The sequence below is a fragment of the Musca autumnalis genome, unplaced genomic scaffold (assembly GCF_047663935.1).
Source record: "Musca autumnalis isolate F117 unplaced genomic scaffold, ASM4766393v1 scaffold_3, whole genome shotgun sequence".
Classification (NCBI taxonomy): domain Eukaryota; kingdom Metazoa; phylum Arthropoda; class Insecta; order Diptera; family Muscidae; genus Musca; species Musca autumnalis.
The window spans coordinates 65250832-65259818 of NW_027411866.1; the positions used below are offsets into that span (position 1 = coordinate 65250832).

Below are 8987 nucleotides of genomic sequence, written 5' to 3' on the forward strand. Positions count from 1 at the left end.
TTGTTTGAAACATTTAATTTGAAATAATACATTTTTTTTTTAAATTGAAAGTGTAAATATAACTGACATACATACATATGTATATTTTAACATATACATACAAAGTATGTCAAAATAATTTTGTCAATGAAGGGACGGCAAAGCGAATACAACTCTGTGAGCGTGAGGTTACCTTGTATCATTGTATCATGGGATAATTCAAAATTTAAAGTTCTTGCTTTATTGAGTTCTTCTATAAGACTAACATTCAAGATGGTTTCATAAAAGCAAAAAGGCGCTTCTAGCGCTACGTATGATTGATGGTATATATGTATGTGTTAACATATGTATGTACAAATATGCAAAATGAACAAGTATTAGTAACAATGAGAAGTGAATATGAGAGAGAACGTACTAAATTACAAAATTCATGATAATTACAATCGATATCGAGGCCAATTTTAGATATATTTTATTTATTTATTATCAATATTTCGCAATTTCTTGAATTGCATCTTCAGGGTGTGATCTACAATAAACCAAAACCAAAAACAGCACTTGTGAGCCACTGTGCAGAAAATACTCACCAACCAGATTTCGATAAAGTAAAAGTGTTGAAGAGCGAACATCACAACAACAAACGATACACCATAGAGATGCTACATATTTTAAAGGTGCCAGCAACGACAAGAATGAACTTCAAAACAGATGTAGACAACAGCGCTCTCAATTACACAAATCTAATTAACAAAGCAAAGAACATACATAGATCGCAATAACCGAAAACAATCAGTGCAATATTTACAACAGTAGACGATGGTGGTGATGCTACCCTAGGTTTAAGTAAATTGACAATTTGTTTTTACGTGTTTTTAGCGAATTTATGGTATGATACTTATTGTTGTTAGATTCATATGAAAAACTTCTGTGTTTTTAATAATGTTACTTTATTATGTTTCTTCTTGAAAATTATTGTTTATCACATCCTGAAGATGCAATTTAAGAAATTGCGAAATATTGATAATAAATAAATAAAATATTTCTAAAATTGACCTCGAGTTTGAATTAATCAAACATTTCAGTAAAAACAAAAAGGTCGAAAATATCAACTTCTTTAAACAAAATTAATCGATATCGATAATAAGCAATAAGTACTAAAGATTTATCTTAACCCTATGATGAGGCAAGGGGGCATCACTGCTGTTGAACATGTCTTCAACATACTCCCGGGAACAAGATGGTGATTATGCGGGTGACTTCAAAATGATATGTCGATTAAGATTGCACTTGGACTTTTCCAATGGACCGCGCACAATTAGCTCTCTATGCTTCCTCTTATTACCCACTGCTAATTCATGCTGCATCACTGATGTTACTTTAGAGAACATCTCTTTTGGCATTATGTTCTTCGTTGGCTGGGTTCTCTATAGGTGCTGGCAAAAGGATCATAAGCAGAGGAATTTACCGGGGTGACGTCATCTACGTGGCCGTTCTCTTTGATTACTTCTTCGCGATGTGAATCATGCTGGGGCTGGTCATGACATATCATCAAATGGTGGTTTTGTTGCATCGTTTACATCTAGTTGCTGGTGGCAAGATGATCGTTTCCGTCAGTACCCAAAGAAATTAAGGCATATGTGTGTCCTTGTAGAACATCTTGTTACGGAAATTGGTGAAAAAAAATGGTTTAAAGGATGGTTGCGTCCACAGAGAAAGTATCGTGATTTGGGATTGCCATTAGCCATGTTGTACCTGTGAATGGAAAGAAAGGAAAAGAAAAACGTATACAATGAGAAACTCGCATTTTTAATTTGATCATTGGTTTAGCAATTTTTTGGACTTTTCTTCATCAGGCTTAAGATCTGGAACTGATTGAGGAGCAGTAGTGGGAAGAAGACACACCTTAACGATTGGGCGAACAATGAGACCATTTTTGGTTTTTATCTTAACTACTCGAACATTATTATCTTTTCCGGTGAAAGTTTGAGTGATTCGTCCTAGACACCACTCAGATGGTGGTAGTAAATCGTCTTTAACGATGACCTAACGATCACCTTCCTTAAGATTATTTCTGCAAGTTTTCCACTTGTATCTTCTTTGCAATTCAGTGACGTATTCTGCTTTCCATCTCTGACTAAATGTGTGATGAAGTGTTATTAACCGCTGCCATCTGTTAATGTATGAGAGAGACTTCATGGGTATGGTTGGGCATGACTCAGGGAGAGCTGTTAGAAGCGCTCCACGCAAAAAATGACCAGGGGTCAGGGGGACCAATTCATTTGGATCTTCCGATACTGAGCACAATGGTCTTGAGTTGAGTACAGCCTCAATGCGTATGAGGAGCGTCGTAAACTCTTCAAATGTAAAATTCCAGTTTACAGTGACCTTTTTTAAGTGAGACTTTATACTCTTCACGCCCGCCTCCCATAGGCCACCCATATGGGGTGCATAAGGGGGAATGAAGGTCCAAGTAAATCCTTGCTCGCTGTATTTTTCACCGAGTTTCTCTCCGAAAGATTTCAAAAAGGCTGCATGTTCTTCAAGGAGTTTTCTGCGAGCACCGACAAAGTTACGCCCGTTATCCGAGAAGAGCGTCTTCGGCATACCATGCCTTCCAACAAATCTAGAGAAAGTAGCCAGGAAGGCATCTGCGGAGAGGTCGGAGCAAGACTCAAGATGGACGGCTCGCGTACAAAACAAAAAACAAGAAAACTGCAGCGTATCCTTTCAACAATTTTGCGTTTTTGAGGGGAGATGACTTAATGCTGAAAGGGCCAGCGAAGTCCACACCCGTATGAGTGAAAGGGAGTGAAAATGTGACTCGCTCTCGTGGAAGAGCTCCCATAAGCGGATTCCTGATTCTGGAACTTCTGCTTGAATATGGTGCATTTCGTACATTCTCTTATGCACTTTCTTATGACATTTGGAAGCCTCGGAATATAATACGCCTGTCGTACGGCTCTGAGCATAATGTTGCGTTCAGAGTGGAGCAAAGTTTCGTGAGTATATTGGATTAGAAGTTTCGTTAGGCCGCATTTTGTCGGTAAAAGGATAGGATGTCGCTCATTATAACTCAATCCAGAGTTATTTAATCTTCCTCCTACTCGAATGAGTCCTTCTTCGTCTAAGAAGGGGTTCAAACTCATTATTGTGCTCTTTTTGTTAAGTGGTTTCTTCTGAAATAGCTGCTCATAATCTAGAGGGTAAAACGTCTTTTGAGCCGACGTCGACATTTTTCGTTTAGCATCTATAATTTCCTCAGTCGAAATCGGATCTTTGGTAGTAAGGCATTTCCCAGGGTGGATTCGACATCGACGTCTTTGAAAGAGTCGAATAATTTGCACTATTGTTATGATTGTTCTATTGAAAGATGTAACCCGTTGGAAAATGTCTTTATCTTTAAAAAGAAGAGAGAAGTTTGATGTCTTTTTTGTTTCTATAATTGGCGGATCCAAAGTTCTTGGTTTGGCCATTCTTCTAACGGGTTTCGAAGCCAGGTTGGTCCATGCCACCATAGAACGTTTTGCTTGAGTTCGTATGGTGTGCAGCCACGAGAACCAATATCTGCGGGATTTTCATCCGTACTTACATGACGACAGTCTTCAATGTTACAAATTTCTTTAAGAGCCAAAATACGATTTTCCACAAATGTTTTAAGTGACTGTGGATTTTTCTGAAGCCATCCAAGCACGATCGACGAGTCTGTCCAGTAAAACTTCTTAAAATCGTATCGAATATCCAAACAATTCATCAATTTCCCCAACATTACAGCTCCGCAAAGCTCCAATTTAGGGATTGTTAAACTCTTTAGTGGTGCGACTTTTGTTTTCGCTACCAGCAGGTGGCTGGTTGTTCCCCTCGTTGGGTGCTCAATTCGTACGTACACTACTGCACAGTATGCCTTCTCAGAGGCATCTGAGAACCCATATGCTTGTACGACTGCTTCCGGCGAATGTCTTATCCACCTAGGTATTTCCAGTTCAGCAATGTTTGGTAAGTTTTCAAGGAATTTCTTCCAGAATACCATAATACTGGGACGAATGGCTTCATTCCAATCAACTTTTTCCTGCCAAAGACTTTGCATAAGTATCTTTGCGACTACTATGATGGGGCCTATCCAGCCAAGTGGATCGTTTAACCTCGCAATCACTGATAGAATATCTCTTTTAGTAGCCACCAGAGTGCTATTAACATTTTGAACCTTGTAGAAAAAAGTATCATTCTTCGCATTCCAGCGAATTCCTAGGGTTTTAGTAGTACTTGCCTCATCAAATTTCAAAAATTCTTCATCAAGAAGATCCTCCCGGGCCAAGTTTTCCAACAGGGCGTTGCAGTTGGATGCCATTTTCTGCAGGGGGAAGGCTGCTCCCCTTAAAGTTTCAATAAGTTGACTTTGTTTATTACGGGCTTCATATATACTATGCCCTCCTGACAACACATCATCGACATACGTTTCATACCTTAATATTTCAGACGACGAACTATCTTTCAATTTGCAATCTTCTCCAAGCTGAACTAAAGTCTTTAAGGCCAAAAAAGGCGCGCAGTTAATTTCAAAAGTAACTGTCTTCAATTGATATGTTTTTACTGGTTGCTCGCTGCTCGGTCGATGAAGTATTAGCTGGTATTTTCTGTCTTTCGGATGTACCAGATTTGGGTGGTATTGCATTTTTTTGTATGTCACCGGTGGAGACAAATTCATAAAATCTCTAAGAAATTATAACCTGCATCAAATCTGCTATCAAAGTTGGTCCAGGTAGGAGAAAATTATTCAAAGAAAAGCCACTTGTAGTTTTCATTGACCCATTAAAAACAACTCTTACTTTAGTTGACCTGCTGTCCGGCCTTACGACCGCATGGTGCGGCAAGCAGAACGATGTCTGCTTATCGTCCAGCTCTTCACGATGTGACACAGACTCTATAAGATCCAAATCAATATATTCCTGTAGAACACGGTTATACTCAGCTTTCAGCTCCGGAGACCTCTCCAAAGTTTTCTCCATACGAAAGTTTTGAGCACTGGCACTATTCCTTGATGTTCCTAAATAAACATCCTTTGGGTACTCTCGGCGAAACGGAAGGCGAACTACATACCGGCCATTATCTTCTCGATATGTAGTTTTCTTATAAAACTCTTCGCAGTATGAATCGTCATCATTTGTGTTAGGAATCCTTTCAATATTCTCAACTTCCCAAAACATTTTCATTTGCTCATGGAGAGCCATATCTTCACTGTCATATACAGGAGTCTTAAATGTATTCACATTGTTAACAGGCATGGGGCCAGATAAATACCACCGAAATCTAGATTCTCTGGCTTCCAATTCTTTAGAGATGTAATGTCGAACTCCTTCCATATTAATCTGCGGCAAATAAACACTTCCAATAATCATGTCAATCGGTGACGGTTTATAAAAATAAGGATCAGCTATTTTTAATTCCGAAACACCACTTAAATGATCAATATTAACGTTCTTTGCTGGTAGAAAATGCGATAACTTTGAAACTATTAATTCAATTCAATTTTTGCCAAAGGCCATATTTATTAGGAATATATTCTTAAAACTAACAGAAATGGCTTACTGTGCTAATTATTCTGTATTACATAGCTACTTCGCTATCTACCACATTAAACATTTATAAATAGCTCTGGATGAACCACGAGTCGCAATTATTGAAATTAAAATTATACAAAATTCATGTTAAATATGCCCCAAAAAAATCCAGGAAAAAAGGGCGCATTAGGTTAACTAAATACTATTACTTATGAACTACAACTTAAAGCTAATAACTATAACTAATATTTACAATATATACAAGTTTATTTATTGACTATTATTATATACAATGCTATCAACATCAAGGGTGTTGTATCGTCTATGGTAGAAACGCAGTTCCCCGTCGACGTACAACAACCCTTCATTGTTAAGGCATGTTAAAGCCCCTGGAGGTAGGTGCCGACAAGCTCGCAGGCCCTCAGCATCCAGATCGCACTTTGAAACTATTATTAAACTCATCTTCAGAGAGAAGTCCGAGCAACTTGCTTTTACCATAACACTACTCATTCCATGTGAACTACCAACTATGGTTCCACGTAACCCACATATTTGCGTATCATGTCTTATTGTAGCAATGTTAAGTTGTTGTTGTATCCTTTTTGACAAAAAACTTCGCTCTGAACCTCCATCTAATAAAGCTCGAACCAAAAACTTCTCACCAGCATGAAATACCTCGACAAGAGCAGTCGGCAGCACAGTCGTACTATTATCATGAGAAAAATAAAGTTGGACTGAATCATTCGCCCCGCTATTTCTTCCAGGAGGGGAGTTAGATGACCTTGGATCTTGATCTAAACTTCTATCGCCTTTTTTATCATTATAATTATCATTTTTCTTCTCAAAATGCAGCATTGTGTGATGCCTCTGTTGCACACGAATTTTGACTAGGACATTTTCCTTTGTAATGATTCGACGATAGACAGTTCACACAATACATATTTGCATACACGAACTTCATTCTTCTGTAGGGCGACAAATGATTTAAATTGGCTGCAATGGCTAAGAACGTGATTCTGCTTACATTCTTTACACACAACTTTATCTTCGTTTGATTGGAAGTGAAATGTTTGAGACCTTGAATAATGTTCATTTTCTTTTGATTCGGCTTTAAATCTGTTAATGTTTCTAAAATTACAATCCTTTTACTCAAAAACTTATTAAATTGTATCCAGGTTGGCAACTCCTTATGGTCACTAAGTGAGTCTTCCCATGACTTCAATGTATCCTCTGGTAATTTTGTCGAACAATTATTGGATCCCAATATATTAATTTTATAAGATTTGAAAATAGCTATATTTTAATTAATACAGTTCTGGATGTGTCGAATTGATTTAGAAGTTTCGCAGGAGGCGACTTGAATTCCAAAAAGTTTCTTCATTTGCTGGTGAACAAGTATGCGAGTATTCTCAAACCTATTTTTCAATGCTTCCCAAGCTAATTTAAAATTGGCGTCACATAATTCATAACGCTGCACAATCTGCAAAGCTTCACCTCTCGTTTTACTTTTCAAATGGTAAAGTCTTTGAGCATCTGACAAACCAGAGTGGCCTATAATAACCGCCTGAAAAATATCCCTAAAGGCAGGCCAATTTGAATACGCTCCTTCAAAGGGTTGTATGTCACAGTGTGGAAGCTTTAGGCCTGATGCTTCCTGATGACCCATGGTGGATTCTACTCGAGTGCTCTCATGAATATTTGGTTGCAATTTGGATTGAGTTGCTTCAATAAGTTTCACTTTACACTCTTGGTATAACTCTGAAGCTTCTTCAAACGTAGCTGTCATTTCACCTGAGTTTACCACTACATCACTATCACCATCTTCTGTCATGCAATTCTCAAAACTTTCCACCAAATTAATCCAACGTCGCTCCAGCTCTTCATGCTGCACTATCAAACTTTTCCAAATTAGTTTCCATTTTTAAAAAACGCTCCTAATTGATTGTTACCAAAGGAAAATTTACGTCGAATTGATTTTTCCTTCTTTTTTCTCATTTTTATTTTTTACAAAAAAAAATCCAAAAAAAATATTACCGCTTATTTTTTATATTTATAGTGACTATCAAGTCGATTTTGTTTGTATTAATTGGTTTTAAATTAATTCCAGCGAGAAATTCACAATTCCCCTTTATTAGCAAATCTTAACGATGTGGCAACACTCTCTTCTATTTATTTTGTTTTTACCTTATGTGCTTTAATTATCCCTATTTATGTACATATGCACTCAGAAACCGCTATGCATTTACTGACAATTTCTCAAAAATTCCAAAAAACAACTTTCTACTTCTTCTTCTTGTGGCCTTGAATTCTATTTTAATCACTAATAACTTTTGTACGCCAACAAATCGTTTCCACAAAGCAATGATATGTCTCTCTAGTTTATTTTGTTACACGACGCGAATTGTTTTATTTATTACGAATTATTTTCTCAAAATATGATTTTTCATATTCAAAATAAAAAACCTATTATTATTTGTTGAAACATCCTTTAATTTCACAGCACAATGTTGACGTAGGTTATGTATGAAGATCAATGTTGTTGTTGTAATTTACCGCTTCCAAAAACAACACTTTCCACAATATTTTCGAAGAATTTTGTCCAAAAAATTTTAAGAATATTTACGAAAACAACACCGTAAACTCACCTCACCTAATTCCTTATTTATTTCAGGCTAGTTGTCGTTGTACGGCAATCAGGGACATCTGGTTTACGCCGGCTTGTTGTTTTTGTTATGCCAATCAGGTGGATTCCTTGATACCGGCACTTGGAATTTCGTTTATTTTTTTCACACAAATTCTATTTTTTCCACAATATTTCCCTATTATATTTGTTGCTTTTAATTTTATTTATTCGTTTTATTAATTTCGCAAACGATTTATTTAGATTTTTCACAGTTTCTTAACAATTTATTTCCACGCAAATGTCCGTCCGCACTGCTGTTTGACAATTTTTTATGTTCTCGTTTCTCTCTTTCCTCAGTGTTGGCACTCCTGCATATCAGTGTTGGCACTTGCGATATCGATATGTCAGTGTTGGCATTTGTGATATCAACATGTCAGGGTTGGCAAATTGTCGACTAACGATAGTGGCGATATTCATTAATTTAAAATGATGAAAATTTAATATTTTTATTAATTTTTAAAGAAATTATGGCGAATTAATTTTTTTTAATTATTTTAAACGGTTTTTGACGATTATCGTAGTTTTAATTATTGGTTTTACTACTTTTTGTTCGGCTTTTGAGGTGATGTATTGCGATGTATTTGCAGAAAATTCAATTTGCCGATAGTACCAAATGATCAAATCTATTGACAACACAAGTTTTCATTGTACATATATATTTTGTGTTTGGAAAACTGTTTCGTTTGGAGAAAAATAAAAAGAAATGTATGAAAGAGACTCGATCTATAAAACACAAGCTGTACCAGCTGACCGGACACCGATACGCAGTG

General features: G+C 36.7%; 1 long non-coding RNA gene across 1 annotated transcript; it reads right to left on the reverse strand.

Annotated features, from left to right (window-relative positions):
* Positions 1-204: 204 nt before the first annotated feature.
* Positions 205-8540, reverse strand: LOC141399984 (uncharacterized). The gene is made up of 2 exons (XR_012412046.1): positions 8180-8540; positions 205-1731 (listed from the first exon to the last, which is right to left on the reverse strand). It is a non-coding gene; the product is annotated as an uncharacterized lncRNA (long non-coding RNA).
* Between the last annotated feature and the right edge of the window lie 447 nt (positions 8541-8987).